The following is a 22,106-nucleotide window of genomic DNA, read 5'->3' as shown; positions in this document are numbered from 1 at the left end:
TCAGCTCTGACTTTGAGCAAAAGTGATTTAACCTCTCTGAGAATAATTTCCAGTACAAGAGAGAAATCATATCTATTTTATGGGTGCCAGTGATGATTAGAAGATATAATACATATGAGTTTAAGCAGTCCAAAGGGGGGGGGGGGAGCTGCACTCCACAAAAAGAAAAAGAAAAAAGAAAAACTGGAAAAAATAATGACTTTATGAGTCATCCCAAAAATGAAACTCTTACAAATTCATTCATCAGTATCTCAGAAAACACATTTGAAATAACAGACAAATGCAGGAGTATGTGTTTTAAAGCAGGGGTTTGGCGCAAAAAGGTGTAAGAAAGACACACAGAGAAAAAGACACATAGAGAGTGTAATGTATGTGTGTGTGATTGGAGAAGAAACAAAAATAGACTACTTCCAAAATGTATTATGAAAGAACCAGTTCACCTCAGCAGTAATATGCTGAACGATGCCCCTGGGTCTCAAAGAGTAAATGCAGCTCCTGATACAGACTGACTGCTGTGGAAGAAGGAGTTTACACATTGGGCCAATCTGACTTTATTAAGTTTATATGTAATGTCTGAGCTGGTGTATTAAAATTTTCTCTCAAATTCAAGTCTTATCTGCCTTGGGAAACTGCTATGTTACATCAGGAGGCCGGATACCAATGAAACTTGACAAGAAGGGAGATCCAGAGAAATATTTTTACAGTATAATTTGGATAATTATTATAGTGAGAAGAAAAAAAAGAGTTTGAGCGAGTGTCAAAAAAAATCTTGCTCCGAGCCCATGTTTAGACTTAACAAGAAAAATACAAACATATCGCAAATGATGATTTAATTTTATTTCCCTGTGGAGGATACAAGTGCTCATTGTCTAAAGAACACAACTGTCACAGGCTCTACAGTCTGCAATTAAAAGGAGTTGACCCAATAGTATCTGTGACTCTTCAAAGGGATGATCTGCATGCCACTAATACAGGATTAGGCACACATAAAAAAGTAAATCTTTGTTAAAAAAATGATTGCCAGGGTTATCTTTTCTTTAGAGTTTTAAATTTCTTTACAAATACACACACACACACACACACACACACACACACACACACACTATGTAAGGAAGAGTTGCATCAACTAAGATTTGGGACCACCCTAATCTTTTCTGGTATTATTCCAGTCAAAAGAAAGAAACCATCGGCATTTAAATAGTAGAAATGTCCACGGAGACCTTTCTTTCCCCCAATCTCCCAATCACACAGACCAAAAATTAACAAATGAACCTACTGTCATCTATCAAAGACCTTCTTATCCTAATCTTCTGAGTGATTTCTCCAAGTAGTGTGTCTAACAGCCGTCACCTCAAACATCCAAATCTCTGCGTTCACACTTCTGATAAATAACTCTTGCAACAGTGTACTTGTGAAATCAACTGACCAGCTGGGAGCTTAGAACTTTAACTCAGGCTGTCACCTTCAATCCATCATTGTGGATCGGAAGGGAGTCATAGCTCTACAACTGCAGACCGTGCCAAGCTCAGAAAGAGCAGCGGCATGCCGCTTAGCAGTTTAGGCATCAACGTCCCATGCCCACCCCCTACAACAGAGAAGCATCTTGTTCCAAGGAGACCTTTAAACAAGTAAATGCAGAAGAGACAGTTCAGACACTTGCCCTGGAAGAGGAACCCTGCCACGCCTCCCTTGAAGTCACAGAAATGTGGATGAAGGGAAATGGTCTTGCTGCCAACTACAGACTATGTGGCCTTTTCCCGAAGTCGGGCATTCTCTTAGCTCTTGGGATGTGGGGATGAACTGACACCAGTTATAGGCACAGGTCACTGACAGGATCCAGGTCAGCAAACACACCATGTGAGGAGCATACATACAGAGAAAGCATTCCTGAGTAAAGCGCATTGCTATAATCATTTGCAAAGGTCATTTAGCCCACGTGAAAATTAACTGGTATGATTTACCGAGTTTCGAATAAGTGAGCTACATGATTATCACTGAAGTATCCTTTGGGAAACATGGTTTAGAAAATATCATTATGGTTATATGTTTCAGAACTCAGTGGGTGTCTCACTTTAACAGGTGATTCCTCCTATTCATCTTTCTGCCAAGGCACGTGGGTAATGCACCTTCGGCGCTCCACCGTTCTTAGAAATGCATATCTGACCATTTCCACTAATTCAAAAGAAATTTCCCCTCAACAAGTCCATACAGTTGGGGGCAATGTTCATTACAACTCCGCCACAGCTGAACCTTGAAACAAATTAAAATGATGCTACCTCTGGGAGCCAAACATTTACATATTTGCCACTGCGGCATGGTGGCTGTCACTGGGGACGGCTGACTCTGCAGAACTTCACTTCAGGATCAGTGTTCTCAGGGTGCTGATGGCTTGGATCTAATTTATTTTTCACTTGAAACCCTGCTCTTTAGGTCCGGGTGGATCTTCTGCTTCTTAACTGCCAGTGGGCCTTATTTCACCCTTGTCTTTTAAACGTGTCTCCTGGTTTCTGAACATCTGCCTTAACCTGTCCCTTCTCTCCTGCCTTCAATTTCCCTTTTTAGCTTCTGATGTGCTATTCACTCACTGTGATACCCAATCTGGGTTCATTCATAAAACCAGGAAACACACTTACAGGGTTGGAAGGGATGCACCTACAGGTGCCCCTGCGACATTCCAGTCAAGGGGACACCCTGCTTAGTCCTGGCTAAATCCATCATGAAATGCTACCTTCCTCATTCAAAACCCATTCTACAGGAAGAGAAAGTGATAGAAACATGTTCATTATATTGACTCTAAATCACTGTTAAAGTTTCTACCCACTGGTCGCATTTCTAACACTTTAGGATAAAATAAAGCAGAAAATAAGGAATATGGGCTTTGAAGTCCAAACGACCCCAAGTAGGATCATGGAAACACCACGGTACTTGCTGCGTAGCTGTGTGCATAATATCCAGATTCTACAAGCCTCATTTTCTCAACTATTTACTGAGGAACCGTGATTTTTTTTTTTGGTGTGTGTGTGTGTGAAGATTAATTGTGGCATTTTAGTATTTAGTACAGGGCCTAGAACACAGAGGACATTCAACAAATGTTCCATAATATTCTATTTCCCCTTCTTCCACATGAGAGCCAGCCATGCCTTCTTTTACATCCCAAATTCCTCAATGCTAGTGGTGATTCTTCCTGGACCATGTTCTAGTTGATTATATTTTTAACACGGTACCCAGAATGTAATGCACTACTTCATGTGTATTCAGGCCAGTAAATAGAGGAATTGTGACTTCCTTTAATACGAATGCTATATTTCTAATGCACCCCTGGTTCCCTGGTTCCCTGGTTCCCATCCCCAGACCTGATCACTCAACACAGACTCCTGCCCAATCCTCCCTCTACCTCCACCCTCTTGCCACGTTATTCTACGCTTTCTCAATCTTACGTTTCTGCCTGTATTCCTTTTCCTGACACAAGCATCTATCTGCCTTTGTTACAAAACCATGTATGAAACTCTTGAATATTTAACACTGGTCTCAGGATTCTCAACCTAGAAGCATTTAGGGAGTGTTACCAAGTTAAACCCCTTTCAAAATAATCGCCAGAAAATGTGTTTTCTTTCTCCAATCCCCAGTTTCTTAATGCATGTGGTCTTAAAGATCTGTTTTGAAAACTAGCTGGTTAACTATTTGCCTCAAGGCCTAAAATTCTTTATTCATTGATAAAACTGCTTTATCATTTTCCTGCTGGATTCTACTTACCTGCTTTAGCCCTAATCCCAAGGGTCTCTCCTCTTTTGGCCTTGACTCGGTTCAGTGTCTCATTGGCTAGAAACAACCCACTTCATTTGGAACCTTCAGTCATTCCAAGATTTGCTTCTACTTTGAGGAAAACGACTATCTCAGATTCAATCCTGTCGATAAATGAACTGATGAGTGGTATCACTCAACATAGGTCCTGGCACACAGCAACAATCTTCCCCTGGCCTTTTCTCATGTCAATGCCAGGAAAACGGGGCCAAGGAGAGTCCTTAAGAAACAAGACTGCTGTAGAAACACTGTCCTGAGACAGGTATGAGATGAGATGCCTTCTGTAGCACAGAGAACTAATTAGCATTCATTTTCTGTAACAACCAAGCTACTAATTTGATAGAAAAATCCAAGCAAATTTGCAGCTTCCCTTCATCATATGATATTCATTTTCATTTAGCAACAGTCATCTCATACTGAATATTACTTTTAAAATTTTAATTGTCTATGTGTCTTTTTTTATTTTATTAAAGTTTACTGGGGTGACAATTGTTAGCAAAGTTACGCAGATTTCAGGCGTACAATTCTGTAATACATCATCTATATGTCATGTTGTGTGTTCACCACCCAAAGTCAATTCTTCCATCACCATATATTGGGTCCCTTTTACCCTCATCTACCACCCCCATTTACACCCCCCTTCCCACTTACCCTCTGGTAACCTCTAAACTATTGTCTGTGTCTATGGGTTTTGTTTCTTGATTTGTTTTTCTTGTTCTTTTGTTGTTTTCAGTTTTATAGACCACATATCAGTGAAATAGTATGGTTCTCGACTTTTTCTGTCTGACTTATTTCACTTTGTAAGATAATCTCAAGACCCATCCATGTTGTCAGAAATGGCACTATTTCATCTTTTCTTATGGCAGAATAGTACTCCACTGTGTATATATACCACACTCAGTAATCACAAACACAAAGCTTAATCATTAAGATAGAATATAAATGAAAGGAAGAAAAGGCAGAAGATCTATGAGAAGGGCACATAAAAAGTTGTTCACTAAAACAAGCCAATGATAAAAATAAAACCTAATATTTTCACAGCAGTTTAGACTGTATGAAGTGCTTTTTTAATACCTATATTACCCAGTTTAAATACTTTAAAACAGCAGGAAAACAAAAGATGGAAATAATGTAATGAACAACTTAAACTACATGTGAAATTGGGAAAAGAATTCTTATTATTCCTCTTTTTGTCTCCAAGTGCCTTATATTGTACTAGGTACATAGTAAGTACTCAGTAAACATCCATTTAATGAACAGATGACAGAATGCCTCATCATTGCTCTTATGTTTGCACAGAACCTGTATACACATGGCATGCTCTCCAGAGCATTGAACAGGCACTTTTCCTAACAAAAATGGACAAATAGCCAACCTGAGAGCCTGATAAAGGCAATTACTTTACTATCATTCATTTTTCTACAAGTGGGTAGATGTATACTGAGTGGAATAGGACAGATTCAGGAGACACAGTGCTTGGGTATGGATTCAGCTCCACCCCTTAGAAGTACCGTGGGCAAGTAACTTGAACATTCTTTGCTCCAATTAATTCATCATTAAAATAGGAATAATAAGAGCACCTGCCCCATATGGATGTCCTAAAGAAAACTAGATGACTACATGTAAAAATGCTTAGAACTATGCTTCACACACAATAAGTACCACATATGCACTTGGAGAGAGTAGCAGTAATATGTCCAGTGTCTAATGAAACGTTTGCCACAAATACCTGCTAAAGTGATTATTTGTTTTGTGGCAGTGGGCCCTAGTCAAAGGCCTTCCCAGACCATGTAGTCACTAAGGATTTCGCGCAGGCTTCAGACAAAGACATTCCTGGACTGTACAGTTATCAAGACTTCTGCGTTTAATATTTCCAAATTCCTACCTCACCCAGGAGCCAGTCAGGAACTGGCACAATGGCCACATGTTCTAATAATAAATCTGAGCTGCCAACCTGGAAAATTCAGGGTATATAGCCCCGAGTCCCAACCAGGTCGGGGCTCAGCCTCTGGATGTGAATCCGCTGAGCCAGTGCTGGCATTAATAAAAGTTGCTTCCCACGCCTTGGTGTCCTGTCTCTTTGTCTGGGTTCCCCGCAACAATTTAGTAAATGAATGAACCTTCAGGCTTGCTTCTACCTGGAAGAAGTGTGCATTTTTCATAGATTATATGCTCTAGAATCACTAAAAAATGGTAAAAGGCAGACTGGAAGGAGCAGACAGGTAATTTTACAGCTCATAAAGATGGTCCACTGCATTTCCTTAGAAGCCAGAAGACTTAGAGGAAAGGGTATGTCAAGTAGACAGAACCTAAAGATACCCATTAGGTGGCCCATTCCTCTTCAGAGTACATAATCCTAGTCTGTTGAGGCAAGTTTAGTACCGATTACTTCCTCAAGATGGTCCCAGGTGTCACAGTGACTGAAGAAAGGCTTTTCAAAAGTTTAATTTCATGTATAAATGGTAAGTAGAAAGAGTAAACAGTAAAATGCCAAGGTTTTTTTGTTTTTTGTTCTTTTTAATGCCAGAAATGAGACTGATGTAATAGATTAATATCTATTCCTTCTGATGGATAGTATTATTTCAGCTTTTTAATTAAATATTGTCTGACTCTAGTCTAATAAATGTGAAGGTCACATTAGCCCACTGTTAAAACTGGATTGCCAAGGCAGAAATGCCTGGGCTAAAATAAAAAGTCTAGAGATACACCATCCAGAAATACAGCTTGCTTAATGGAAGGACTTGCCACTCTAAGTAGATATTTTGTGGTTTAAAAAAAAAAAGTCCTGTATGATTTGTCTCTTTAAACCTGTCAATCTGACCTCTTCGGAGAGTAGTAAACTCATCAAATCATTATAACAATTTAGAAAGATCATTTAAGAAATCATAGTGCTGCACCAAAACCTTGTGCCATGATTAGAAAAAATTAGAAGCATTAAGTTACCTATAAATAGGAAATCAACACATTAACCTTTAGTTTATTTAAAGAGGCAGACACAACATGCATTGCAAATGAGGGACATTCGAATACACTTCTTCTCTGTTCACATCAAGATTAAGTCCTCTTGAGAAGGCAGGGTTGGGGAGGGGATGAAAGCAGTTTCATTTAGTCCCTTGCGGGCATCCCAAAATGTGTTAGTGAAAGCCACAGTGTGACACAGGGAACATGAGACCACAAGTAAAGGGATGTATCCAAGGCAGATTCTAATCCCAACAAGCTAAGAAGGTGAGTATATAAAATGAAGATTTATACATGTTTTGTCTTAGTCAATTTATGAGGTACTCCTGTAGAAGAAATAGTTTTCTAATTAAAGGGGGGGGGGAGGAAGGAAGGAAGGGAGGAAGGAAGAAAGGAAGGAGACACAACCTTTATTTGTTTTGAATTCTTTATATATGGAATAAGAACCATTAAATATTTGGAATTAATACATCTGAGAAATGAGCAGGTAATGAATAGAAATAAGTGCCATGTCTGAAAGACAAAAATCCTTGAATGAGTAAGTAAATAGCCAACACCTTCAATAAGGCTAACTCTTAACACCAAAATCTGCTGATATAATGACACTATGTACTTTATTCATTAAAAATAACTTTAATTTAATACTTTTAAAATACTGAAAATATTTTCCTCCTATAACCAATTCTTGATTATGTAGATAATGATACTTTGTTTAATGTACTAGGCTGATCATTTCATATATATGTCCCTAATGTATTCCCCGTAAGAAACCCGTAAAATTGGGTACTGTGTGGGCTTTAGTTTCCTGCCTACAAAATGGAAACAAAAAATATCCACTGCGGTTCAAAAGACTTTCTTAAAATTTGCACCATGGTGTTTGCTAATTAGCATAAGAGATGGTGAAATGAGAGGATATCAAGACATAGAACGCCAGGAGCCTCCTAATGTCTCATAGGTAGCATTTATAATACAGAGCCGTGGTGACTCAAAGAACCTGGCCCCTGATCTCCCTAGTCAGTTGGCAGGTCCTATCATCAGCGCATTATTGAATGTGCTGTAGCGTTAGCCTACCGTGCCAATGCTTGCTGCAGTCCTGAGGACTAAATCAGGTCCCTTGTGAGCATAAAGAAAGGCTGTATAATAGTTTGGGGCTGCCTGCTAACAAATATTTGTGTGTAGAAAAGAATTTGGTATAAGACCTGATATTGTGAGAACCCACTGCCAAAAGCAAGTTATGGTGCAAGGAATATATCATCTCTACTTCTCTTTGGTCGCCAAGTATAATACTACTGTTATTTCCCAAAAGAACACGACAACTGTGGAGGAACATATTATATTTGGTCACTACAAAGCTTCAATCACATCAGAAGCTGATGGCCAATATACAGTCCTGTTGTTTACTGGCTGCCACACTATGCAAATTGAAATCAGCGTATCTCAGTCTAGGGATTCTCTCAGCTCACCACCATTTTAAAAAGAAAAAAAAGAAGCTCACGGAAAGTGAGAGTGGAGTAATCTTCACTGAAATACACATTTCAGAAAGACAAGAACCTACCATATCATAGGGAAATAGACAATTCTATTAAGGAATACAGATCAACCTGACCTTTACCCACGTGCACAGAGCAGCAAGGATTCAGACAGCCTCTCACGCAGCCCTTAAAGCTTCTTGGCTGCTTATACGACAACAAAAACAAACGTGGCCTATTACTGACAAGTAGAGGAGCAAATTATGAATGCTGTCTGAACACTGTAGCAAGTCAACAGTGTTGAGGACCGTGGAGGGGCAGAAAGAGAGAGGCTCCTGGTTCCATAAATGAGATGTGAAATTGGCCTGAAGGGTATATTTTAATAGGAAGTTATAATGGGGTTGTACACCTCAAAGCGGGGGAGGGGGTTGAGAAATCCAGATTTTATCACCGTCCTTGTGCAGCTGAGCTCAAGATGCCTTGTCAGCTTCAAGTGCTGAACAGACAACATATGATTATGAAATGTTACCACAGCAGATCACAAAACCCTTTCTTTTTCTAAAGATCTGAAAGAAAAACAGATGACATCTGATTCTAAACCTGTCCTTTTTGTACCTACCTCAGGGATTCATGTATTTATCATGTGCTTACTGTCTATACTGCTTATCATCTGTCAGCTTCATCATTATTAATGGGTGAATGCGAACAAGTGCTTATGGAATTTTACTGAGCACCAGGAAGATGAATGCTCTTGACATATTTGTCCATCTAAACCCCTGTCAAAGTATTTTGACATTTATGTAGAATTTGGACTCCTACTTAGGCAGGGCTGGAGGCAGAACACAGAAAAGACGGTGAGGTGATGTGGTATCTTCCAAGAATTGCAAAATAAAGGAAATTATGTTGTCGTCTGTGAGCTAATCAGTAAAATCAGATCAGAAACATGCAAGACCCCCTTTCAGAGAGAGACGATCTCTTAGATATCTTATGCCCTATAAGACTTGAAAATGTATGAACACGTGTGGTTGTCAGGATGGGAAGGGAGTATCAACCAGAAGAGAGGATGGTGAGAACCTGAGGAAAAGAGAAAACAATCGCTAAACAAGCGTTGGCAGTGCCTGCCCTCAGACCGACAGGAAGGTGGATTATGGCACACCCAAAACTAAGCTGCCTTGTTGCCGCAGAAGGCAAGTCCTACAGTGGACAATAACAGGCAATATTAGCTTGGGACCATAAACTATTAGACAATTATCAACCTATTCTCTGTCTAACTCTGAGCTCACCAAGTAACCTGGCTTCCCAGGTCAGTGGAACCAAGGGAGTGCATATCATCAACAGAAACAGTGACTTTGACTGATGGTTATGTTTCTCATTGTAATGAAATGAGCACTCTGCTTTCCATCCATCAGTCTCTTTCAAGTATTGTTAATGTAATGCGGTACCCTCAGTTGACCTCATCCTGATATACTGTGATCACTTAATTTCTGGACTGGTAAGCTAAATATTATACCTTTGACCATGACAAATTTACCAAGATACTATTACAACATCCTTTGAAGCCACTGAAGTCAGCTAACTAGAACAGCCCAAACTGCCCTCTTTTAAACATCTTCAGAATCCCATTTATTCAAGAAGAGAGGTTCTCTCTCAGAAAATGGACAGGTTCGTTATTTTAGCAGTAACATGTATACCGAGCATCTTCTGACACACAATATTTGGAGATAAATTAATCATAACTATTATGGGCCATTGAAATAGCAAATGATGATGGGAGACGTATTGAACAGGAACTAGAAAGTTGGATTATTTTCCTAACTCTGCCACTAATTAGTTAAATAACCTTGGAAATGATATTAGGAGCCACACTATCTTTATAAAATGGAGAAATTGAAATATATGGTGTCTAAGGACCTTTCGAAGCTCTAACATTCTCTCACTTTAAATTGAGATGCTAGTTTATCCTCTAAAAGTCAGGACATTTATTTTCCACTGAATGCTTCATTTTCTCTCAAATACTGGCTCTTTGGCTGTCATGGTGGCTCTCAGTGATTAAATGAACATCCTCTGGTGGGCCCTAATATTGGCAACCCATCTGACAGTATATTTCCTGAAAATGCAAAGTAATAGAAGCAATGAAGAAAACTAATCTCCATGGTCTCCACATTATCCATGACCTTACTCATCACACCAAAATGCAGGCTCGATAAAAATTTAACCTAAATAATTACACTCTCGATTAAATCTGTAATCATTTTCATTTAGAATCACATGAACCATCCCAGAAATCAAGAGGCTAGAATTGCTAAATCAAATAAGATAACAAAATCCCCCTTTCATTCTTGAGTAGTTAGGGCAATGCATCTTATTTTCCTAAGATGCTAAGTCAGTATTCTGTAAAAATATATTTTTACACCTTGTGAGTTACTTTGGCAGATGGACAATCACAAAGGAGTTTTGTGTTCATTGAATAAGCACCATCTATGTTTCTCTTATAGAGACAGAATGAGGGCTGGCATCTTTACAACGCCAATTAGCAAATGTATTTGTTAAGTCCCTTTCACACCTCCACTGTCAACTCCAGTCATGTATTCATATCAAGTAAAATCTTCTGCCTTAATTACTTATTATTGACTAACAAATGATTAAACTGTACTTCCCTAAATATGTTACAAACTCACAACTCTAGTTTTCCCAAGCTACTAACACTCGACCATGTCATATGTATATGAAAGTTTTTAATGTGATATTTCCTTAATTTAGATGAACCTATACCCTTATTCAATTACCACTAGTTTAGGACAGTCTTCCATCAGCATTTGACTAGATAAGTGTACTGACTAGCTGGTTAGTCAATTTCTAAGTTTGCTGTCCTACAATTCATTCTCCATCGTGCAGCTAAACTGATCTTTCTCAGCTGCAAAGCTGATTATGCCAGTCTTCTGAACATCTTTCTCAATGGCTTTCCCTGACCCTCAGGATAAAATCCCAACTTCTTAAAACAACATACAATGTTCTTCATGGTCTGGACCTACCTCACTCCTCTCCTAAAGGGCCAGCAGAGCACAGTGGGTAAGAATCAGACTCTAGAAACAGGCTGCCTCATTGCAAAATCCCAGGCCTACAACTTCCTATTTATATGACCATGACCAAGGTAAATCTCCCAGTACCTCTGGGGTAATTGGAGTTGACAATAACAGTACCTACCTCACTGAGATTTTTTTTTTTTAAGTTGCAATAGATTGTAAAATTGGTTATCCATATTTTTGCCTTTTTCAAGAGGTGGGGTTGTTTCTCACATCCTCTATCTGGGCTGGTCCTGTGACTTGCTTTGGAAATTAGGGAAGCTTGTAATATACTTGACCACTGAGATCTGTCCTCTTGCTTATCTTGGAACCCTTTGACTGTCATGTGAACAAGCCTGGCTTATGCGCCACATGACCAGAGAGACACAGGGCCAAGTCATCTCCATTGCCCCAACCAAAAGCAAAACAATTGCCAGTCGTATGAGACCACTCTAGATCATCCAGATGAGATGAACAGCCAGCTGAGCACAGATGAATGAGCAAATCCAACCAACATGATCCAAGCCAGGCCCATACCAGCAGAATTACCCTGCTGAATCCAAGACTCATGAGTAAGAGCAAATGATTGTTTTAAGTCACTAAATTATGGGTTTGTTTGTTAGGCAGTAAAAGCTAATGGATACAACACATTAAGTGAGCTAATATATGTAAAGCACTTTTAAAAGTTCTGGGCACATACGTATTCAAGCTATTAAAACTCAGTGGTCTCTACCTTGTTTTCTATTATTATTTGTACCACTGGTACTTGCAATCCTGGAATATATATGTGCTCACATCTTTCTGCAGTTTATTAACCGAAAATACCATTGTCCTTCCCTCACTAGGTAAACTCCTACTCCTCTTAGTTTAATTATAGCCTCTATTGAGGATCATTTGTGGGCACCATTATTGTTAGGTGTCAAACATCCCTTCTGTGAATTCTACGAACTCTGTGCTTACCCCATTGTAGTATTTCAATACGGTACTGCTATTACTTATAGATTTGTCACCCACACTATTTTACAAGCTCCTTAAGGGTACGGGGTATGTAAATGATGGGTATTAGTTACTGCATTATTTTAGACACCCTTTAACATGGTGCTTAAGTCAACCATATTTAACCAACAAGAGCTGACTCTCCAAAAGAAAATTATTTGTGTTTAAAGGTTCAAAATGCTTTCAAATAAACTTGTGTTAAGCCTAGACCACCTTACTATGTGCATTTTTAAATCTAAATTAACATGATTTTACATATGTTACTACAAATGTTACCTCATTTGTTTCAACTAATAGTTGTTCCTACTCATTTATTTTTGAAACTTACATTTGTCATCAACATTAGATACCTCTGCAAAATGTGTATCACATGACGTGCATGTTTTCCAGGTCCTCACAGAAATAATGGATACAAACAATGAAAGGAGGCAAAATGACTGTACTTTTTTAAGCTATGAAAGATCTTCCTTGAGAAGAACAGTCACTCTTGTGGTATTCTACCCTTGAAAAGAGTGACTCTACTTATCAAGCTTACGCTTCTTCCTTTTCATCAAAATATGTCATGAAAGAATCTATATGTTTTTCAGAAATCCAGATAAGCCATCTCCTATTCCAACAATCCAGGAACTGTTTCCAAAAATGAGATTAGGCTAGTATGAAATGGCTTGCTTTTAATTAACACATCATGGTAGTTAGTGACCACTACAGCTTTTTTCTGAGTGCTCAAAAGCCATCTGTTTAGTAATTCTGACAAGAGAATTTTTCAAAGGAGAAACTGTAATAATCTATTATTTCCAGAATCCAAATATTCCATCAATTTAGAAAATTAGAACATTTCTGTTCTCCTGACACCTTTCTCGTGCTCAATAAAGCATCAAAACTTTTAATAGTACTTAACTTCACCACATCAATTCATATTAACAAAAGTTACAATAATAATAATAATAATAATAATAATAATAATAATAATGGCTAAATGTACTGAGCCCTTTCTATGTGTCAGGCACTGCTCTAAGCTTATTAGGTATATAAACTCATTCAATCTTCAAAACAATTCTATGAAGGTTGTACTATTAGTATGTCTATGTAACAGATGAAGGGACTGTTACAAAAAGGCTATAACTGTCACATAGCTCCTAAGTGGCAGGGACAGGATTTTGACCTGGGCAGCCCTATCCTGTAGCCATCCTCTGAACTACTATGAGGACACAAAAAGAGACAACTGGACTAAGTCTCGGATGGCTGGTGCAATCAATCAGACCTCCCACCTGCGTTATCCCATTTAGAAGCAATGTCAGTAAAAGACCATCAAGAGTCTGCCCATCTCTGGCTGGAAAGGTTGTTGGGTTTTCGTTCTGCAAATAATCACAAAACTTCCATGTGGAATGGGATGATCATAGTAATTTTCTATCACTTGGGACATGGCTCTATTTCATTTCATGGAAGAGAAAATCTGATGAGCAGTCTACAATATGCTCAAATGTTTTCTGTACTGCAGTTCAGCACAGGCAAAATCAAGACCACAGGGACAAAGCACCATGATATTAAAGAGTATGATTGTACTCGATGACAAAGAAAAGATTTCCACAAACTATATCCTTCTAGATAAATATTTCAATGGTTGCATCATATTTGTAACTTATATGAGTTTGCACTCCTTGTATTTTAATAAAAGCAAAGTCCATACTAATGACATATCATGGGTGAGCGCTAACAAAAAATGTGGACTAATATCTATTCCAGTGGTGACTGTCCTACCCCCCTTTAAGTAGAAATTTCCATTGAATTTGAACTGATTGCTCCTTTCAAAGGACCTGTTGAATTATTTTAAAATGGTTAACCAGTGGTTTGACAGAATTTTCTTGTCATCTAACATAAAATTGTCAAATGAGTGCATAATGGTACAGCAAGGTACTCTGCTGGTAGGGGAGGAAGTTGGCAATGGGGTATGAATTTGACAATATACGTTGTAAAGCAAAAGAGTACATAAATGTTAGAGAACGGTGATAATTTAGTGAAAGTTCTTATTATGGAATACTGTCCTAAGTTGAAACACTAAGTACTAAAACAGAGGAGAAAATTCAACACTTCCTTTGATATCAGTGAATCCGTGCTATGATCTGATCTGTCTCCTAAGGCAGCTGGTGTCACCGGAGTCCATTAGTATTCTGAGATGCTAATCATTTGTTATGAAGCCGATTGAACATGTCAAAATTCATTTAAAAATACTACCCAGTGTGACAAACCCATCCTTATCCCCATCAAAAGATTCTTGTATCTAATTTCCACACCTAATGATTCTTAGTCTCACAGATGGGGCTGGACTACCCTGCTTCTTCCTAAACTTGAAATGCTGTGTAAACACACAGGAACATACTCAATGATACACAAGGCATTAAAATTTAAAGTCACCAATGAGAAGTGAAGCTTTTTTTTATCTTGGGAGAGGATGTCTTCTGGACATATATTTAAGTGTTTGATTTGCCTATGGTAGTAATTTCTGACATTTTCAAATGGTAGCGGATGCTACAGGCAGTAAAAGCACAATTACATATTTGACAATTATGTCATCCTGGTTAAACATTTTGGATATTGCTACAAGCTTATGTCGGATCTCTTCTGAAAACATCTCTTGTGTTTTCAGACGCTGGGTGATGACAGCAAGGCATCACAATGATTTATGGTGCTTGTGACAGCATTCAATTAAATTGTTCTTAACTGATTTTAATTAATTGAAAAACAATGTTAAGTTTGGGAAACATTACTTTACCTCTGAGAATGAAATACTGATTGAATGGAGTACAGCACTAGCATAAAAGCCCAGAATTTTATAAAGAATGAGAAAATTAAAAGGAAAAAAAAAATAGTAGGGGATCCCCCCCCCCATTAGTCTAGGAAGTGGATGGAAATGTGGACTCAGGAGTGTTGATGCAGGATTGCAGACATGACAGATTAAACATATCCTAAAACAAAACTAATTTCCAGAACCCAACATACGGTTCTCTCCCATGTACTTGTATAAAATCAATTTGATCTGTTCCCTTTGCCTCAAGGGCCCTCTCTACTTTTTCCTCCACCCACTCCTCAAACTACCAGCTCTGCATGTTGGTGCTGAGGATATGACAATGTATTTTAAATGCTATACAATTTTGACCATTTTAATATCAAGCCACAGCTGGGACACCATGCCCATCATATATGTTTGCTGAGCTCCAGTTTAACATGCACTGAGGGCTTGCTGCATGTATCACAAGCACTTTACATGTATGATCTCATTAGTCCTCACACAACAGCCTGAGGAAGGAGGGGGGATAGTGATCCCTATTTCACTGTGAGGAGTCAAAGGTTTTCCAAGGTTAAGTAAGTTGTCCAACCAAGAGAATACAAAGCCTGGCATCAGAGTCTAAACGTATGACTCTACCTACATAATCTAGGTGAACCCAGTGATCACATGACTCCTCTTACAAAATGAATGCCCGACATCCATGGTCCAAACTCCTCAGTACAGCATCAAGACCTTTTCTAATACTCTCTGAAATAGCTATTCAGCTTTATGACCCACTGTTTCCCTACACACATTCCCACTTCTACCCCTTCTATTTGTAGGCACCCAAATAAGCAATTCCTATGCCATCTACCCTGCCTCAATTCCCCTACTTCACCCCTCCTTTCACATAAATTGTATTCAGCTCCACCTGCCCATTTCAAATGGGCTTCCCCTCTGAAACTTACTCCCCAGGTCCTATGACAGCTCTGTTCTCTAGGCGTTCAGAAGCTGTCTTTAAACTTATCACATTGTTTCTACCTCTGAGTGGACATTGTCTTAAGCCAAGTAGCCCACTCAATTTTTTTATATTAAGGACCGTAACTCTTACTTTTACCTTTATATACATTGTTATATACTAAATTGGGTACCCTCCAAGAGTCATATGTTGAATTCCTAACCCCCAATATGACTGATTTGGAGAGAGGGCGTTTAAGGAGGACATTACTAAGGTTAAATGAGATCATAATGACGGGGGTCCTAATCCAGTCTGACTGGACCTTCTAAGAAGAGAAGATTATAATTCACAGAGAGGTACTGGAGCTGCCGACCCACAGAGGAAAGGTCATGTGAGGACACAGTAAGAAGACATCCATCAACAAGCCAAGGACAGAGGCCTCAGGAGAAACCAACCCTGAAGGCATGCTGATCTTCAACTTCTAACCTGCCAAACTTTGAGAAAACAAATTTCTGTTGCTAAGCTACCCAGGCTGTGGTACTTTGTTATGGTGGCCCTAGCAAACTAGTACCTCCATGGCAGTTTGTCATATACAGTACATACTTAAAAACACTTGGTGAATTAAAGCAGAAACAAAGTCATGATATACTTCATATTACAGCAAGAGCCAAGCTTCCATGAAAATAATTTAAGGTATATAATTAGTCAATACTTTTTTTCCTTCCTTTCCTTTTTTATCTTTCCTTCATCCTTTATGCACTCTTTTTTCTAAATTATTATTAAAACTCTGTGAAGAATGCTGTTCTAACTGCCGTTATATATACTGCCTTTTGCCTTAGAGAGCTTTGTAAATTAGCTGTAAATTCTTGAAGGCCTAATAATTACAGGTAATTTAAGTATAGCTCCCCGCTCTATTCCTCATCTTTCATTTATTTTATTTGTTTATTGGGACACTTCTTTAAAAATATATAAAAGCAAACAGAATTTCACTTTCACAAGGAATTATCCACTAAGACATAAAAAAAATTTTTTTTTTAAAACTTAAGTGTCAATTGCTATGGAATTGTGGTCTTTCTAAAAAAGACACTTGTAACTTTCAAGGAATATTTGAACACAGTATCTAATATAAAAATCAAGGTATTAGAATAGAGGCTGAGCCATGAAGCATCTTGAACAACACTGAAACTACAAAAACACTTATGGATATTTGATTTGAAAACAATACTGCAATTCATAATTTCTCAAAGTGACTAAAATTTAAAATTAATCAGAATTCAAAATCAGCACACTTCATTGATTCCTAATACGTCTGTGGGTTATCTATAACAGAACCACCTGGCAGGCATATGGAACATGCACTTTCTGGGGCCCCACACCAGGACTCCCCAACAGTAATCTCTGGGGGCTATAACCTTGGAATCTGCATCTTAAATGCGCGCTCTAGGAGAGACTTATGTCTTTTAAAGTTTGAGAATAGTCCATATTGTTAAGTAAAAGCAATAGCCTATGATTGACAAAAATGTGAGAGAAATAACTCATAGGAATTCTGGTATTTCAGTCCACAACCAATAATTTTTGAGAGCCACTGCTAATATGGTAATAATTATTTACAATTTAACCCCCTGAATTAATATTTCTGTATTGATGGTCTTGGTTTGGTTCAAGGGGGACTCACACTTAAAACGATATCTATATTGATAAAGAAAAGCTACTTTTCCAGTCACGCATTTCCCATTTCACAAAGACCCACAGAAACTAAGAAGAGCTGGGACGAGGTCTGAGGACTGGAACCACAGGGACTGCAGGCGCCGTTCCGGGACACAGGAGGCTGTGAGCGCGCCGTCTAACGCTCAGCTTATCCTCCGAACCTCAGAGGCACATGAGCAACAGGAGCCTGCAGGGCTCCTTAACGGCCTTCCTTCTACTCTGAAAATACATGACGTTGGGCCGCAAGGTCATTAATTTGAGTCATGCTTCAGTTTCTAAACCTATAGATTGAAACAGAGCTCTGCTGGTTGGCAAACATCATTGCTTGTCAACACCAAAAATTCTGGGGGAATTTCCCAAGCATGTGAAGGTCCCAGAATTGTTCACTTGTTGAGGAAGAAGAGAGAGCTCAGCTGAGCAGGGATCAGCTCTTGGGCAGTGCTCTTGTGGACGGATGCAGTTTTTCCAGGAAGGCCCCAGGTATACAGGAAATGATAAGCAGAACTGGTGTCTTATCACAGCTAGCGCCAGTGTTGGCTGGAGGCTGTCAGCCACCCACCCTGCCTCTCCCCCTCTTCTCCTCCCTTCAAGCAGTGAAAGCACAGTTTTTGGGTCCTGTGATTTTTATACCTAATGGCTCTTTCCTGATAAAGGCTAAAACATCTATGGCTTGGAATAATCGTTATTGATTCACAAATCATGGCTCTGCTTGTAATTCTAGTATAAACATTAACCATGCGTTCACTTAAGTCAAAACCATCCCTTCTCAGGAACTGTCATTTTGTATGTATAAATATTGATTGAGCTTTGGTTCCTATGAGCAGATGGCAGACCTGTGAAATGCTAATATAGCTGAGGTGATTCAAACGGATAATCATTCACTGACAGGCACTGGAGACCACAGTGAAGGCCAAAGTTTTTATTTCAAAAATATGTAATTAGAGTTGACAGCAGAAGTGTAAATAGGGCCCAAATGAGTAAATTTGCTAATTGGAGTTCCCTGTGGTAGTTGTTAACCCAGGACTATTTGGTCATTAAACATGTTCACATGTCTATAGTTTCATTTTAAGAATGTCCTTGGATTCATGTCACAAAACGGTGTCCCAGGGGAGACTATAGCATTACATTAACCGATAAGAACTTGGTGCATCTACTCAATGTAGGCTCTGTTAATTGCTTGCGACAGAGACCCATGATACACAAAAAATCATGTGTTAGAAGAAAAGCTGCCCTCTCTAAACTTATATTTATAGGTTCATGTATACCATTATATGGGAAAATCTTAAAATAGGTAACTCTTGCTTCCACTGAAAACCTTTTCTTCTTTTTTTAGTAAAGAAATATATACGGGATAATCAGAGCGGAATGAAAAGGCTGCCTCTACAGCAAATGAGAAGTGGATTACCACAGGCCTCCGCACATATCCTCAATATCTCCATGTAAATCAATAATTAGGGCTTGCATTTTCATACACTCCAAATGAAAATTTCAGGAGGTCCCCCCCTACGGTCTTTTCCATTGCAATCAATGTTGTGCTTCTGACATTGAATCAATATTAATTGTAAAGTCCCTGCATGGAATTTCCATATGCATGTGTAGGAAAGCAAGGTCAATTTTATCTCAGAGCATTCGCTATTCAACTACCCAAAAAAAAAAAAACTGCACAAGAGGAAATGCAAGGTTAATTAAGCCAGGTACACTGCATATTATAATGCATTGCTTTTCTTTCTATTTCAAACTCAATCATTTCAATCTATGGCAATTTAAAGGATTTTATACCAACTGGGGCTTTCCTTCCCGCTACTCATCCCTTCTTGCCTTTCTGTCTTGAATCTCTCCTCACTTAACCAAACCATAAGTTTTAGGTTTTCCCAGTGTCCCCTTAGTAACTAGTACCAGGTAAATACGAGGGTCACAACCATCTCCTGGAATACAGAAGAATATCTGCTGCTTAGATTAACGGTGCCGCCTCACCTGAGTCCCTTGGGAAGGAGCCAAATCTAGATTAGGGAATACTAGGCAGAGGAGGAATCTTGGCCCAATGACCTGGGATCAGTTAGTAGTGATGAGTCAACACAAAATACAGTGTTTACCTCAAAATACGCCATGTTTGAACTCTCAGCTATAATGTTGACTATCATTTTTATTTTCCCAACCATGAATACCTTTTACTAACAAAATTTGAGATTTACCAAACTGTCTTTCGATGGGAAATCTCGAATGATGCACTAAAAACAACAGAATGAATGTGATCAATAATGTTTCAAATTCCCAAGGAAACAATTTTAAACTATTCTAAACATAAATGGATCTTTAGACTTAGAAAAATGTCTGTTCATCCTGAAAGTGTGTTCCAATTCAGGCAGATGCTCCCTGTAAAAAATTCCTCAATGTCAAATTTCAGAGGTAATTCATTACGGTGATAATTTATTATGGAAGGTCTTCTTCCTTCAACCACCCTACATAAATCTAAAGTAATTCCCTTCTGGAGGTAGCTCGTAAGAGTCACCAACATTTCACTAAGGGTTTAAAAATCTAAGTAATGAAGAAAGCTTACTCAGAATCCCTAAAAAAAGGGTAGTTCTCTTTCTGTTTCTGTTTCTGCCTCTCTCTCTGAATAATTTTTTTTTCATATTCACCACACCACTTACAGTAACTTTCCTTTTAAGAAATAACTAAAATTATGCTTATAAAATTAAACTTCAAACCTGAAAATATAACTGATAACCTTGAGAATCTGAGAAAAAAAATTCAGTGGATATTTTTAAGCAATAAGGTGTAGGATGATCATTAGGCGACAACATATTTAAGCCATCTCATAAATGGGAAAAAAAAAAGCCTATGCAAAGTATCTGTCACCAGGTCCAAAGTTTATAATTTTATATTTTTTGTCTAACTTGCATCATTTATTCACTATTCTGGTAGTTTTTAAACCAACTTACTATTATTTTTTTAATATTTCAGATGAAGAATGAAACACGATTATCTTTCTGTCGTAGTATTTACTTATTTAAGCTTAGAAAATAGATCAATATATGTCACAGAAAGTCTTATTAACTTAATTATAGTTTACATGTAAAGGGGAAAAGTAGTATTATACTCTTTAAAAATAAGTGTGTGTGTGTGTGTGTGTGTGTGTGTGTGTGTGTGTGTACAAAAATTACATATATATAAATTTGTGGCAGGAGAAATTTTCCCCGAAGTCATGATATCCAAATGGCTTATTCACAATGGTATACTATTTTGCTACAAACCCAGGTCCCCTCTAGAGGTCTGATTTCACGGGTCTCTGGGTTAGAAGGAACAGGACTTCACATGCTTAGTTTGTTTTTTTAATTCACCTACCTAATTTTGGAGAATCTGTGGGCTTATAGCAAAGGGACCTGCAAGTAGGACATAAGACACTGGGGATTCACCAGATCTCAAAGAATTCCATTCTGCTTTAGATAGTTCTGACCATAATCATTTCCTCCTTATATTCAAGTCTTGTTGGCACTTCCATCCATCGATCCTCTCTCTCCCCACGTGAAGTCATACAGAACAAATATAACCCTCTTCCACATGACTTCAAATATTTGATGACAGCTCTCATGATTTGCTTATATCTTAAGTAAAAAGAAAAGGCTGAAATTATTACATTTCATGAAAATGACCTTCAGCGTAAAAAGCTGGATGATAAGGGAGAAAAATCATCAATGGCACTGCTTCAATTATTCAGCCTAAAATAATATAATACATTTCTGTGGCTTTCAAACTAATACAAATGAATATAATAACTTCCTTTTGTTCATGGCCAATTACATTATATTACAACAGCACGACTTCCAGGGCTAGCATACAAAAGTAATTTATTTTTCTCCCACATCTGTAACTATTTGGGAGAGCAGCTAAGTCTTCATAATTATGCTGCAGACACAGTAAATAGAGCAAACCCAATAGGTCACACTGTGACCATAGTTCAGGGAGAGAACAATTGTTTTATCCCATATAATTTGCATCCAACATTTCACATAGAAAACTAAAGAGAAAAACAAAATACTGACTTACAATATTACTACAGCTTTTTAATATTCGCTCTTTTTTTCTCCTTAAAGGCTTTTCTGTCTGAAATAGAAACACACGCATACACACACACAGTGTAAATGACATGCCTGAACAATTTTCATTAAAAAGCCATTTCCTTTTAGGCTGCGATTCATTTTACTTTGTCTGACATAGATTAAGTTATTATGAAATTAACTAAAATTGCTGGCATGTCATTCAATTTCTCTTCTTTCACTCTTTCCTTCTCTCTGTACGAAAATAATTATCCAACATGTGAAGAATAGCTAAAGTCAAGAAACAGTGTTTTCTGCTTTCATCAACAGATATTGCCCAGCATATTTTCTTCT

The 22,106-nt window shown here is 38.2% G+C and overlaps 1 protein-coding gene across 10 annotated transcripts in view; it reads right to left on the bottom strand.

The window, feature by feature from the left end:
• UNC5D (unc-5 netrin receptor D) overlaps positions 1 to 22,106 on the bottom strand; it is a 561,851-nt gene that overhangs the window by 490,518 nt on the left and 49,227 nt on the right. The gene's annotated exons all lie outside the window — the stretch shown is intronic.

The sequence above is a fragment of the Hipposideros armiger genome, unplaced genomic scaffold (genome assembly GCF_001890085.2).
Source record: "Hipposideros armiger isolate ML-2016 unplaced genomic scaffold, ASM189008v1 scaffold_73, whole genome shotgun sequence".
NCBI classification, from domain to species: Eukaryota; Metazoa; Chordata; class Mammalia; order Chiroptera; family Hipposideridae; genus Hipposideros; species Hipposideros armiger.
The sequence above is the reverse complement of the archived record's forward strand: the minus strand, read 5'-3'. Positions and strand labels throughout refer to the sequence as shown.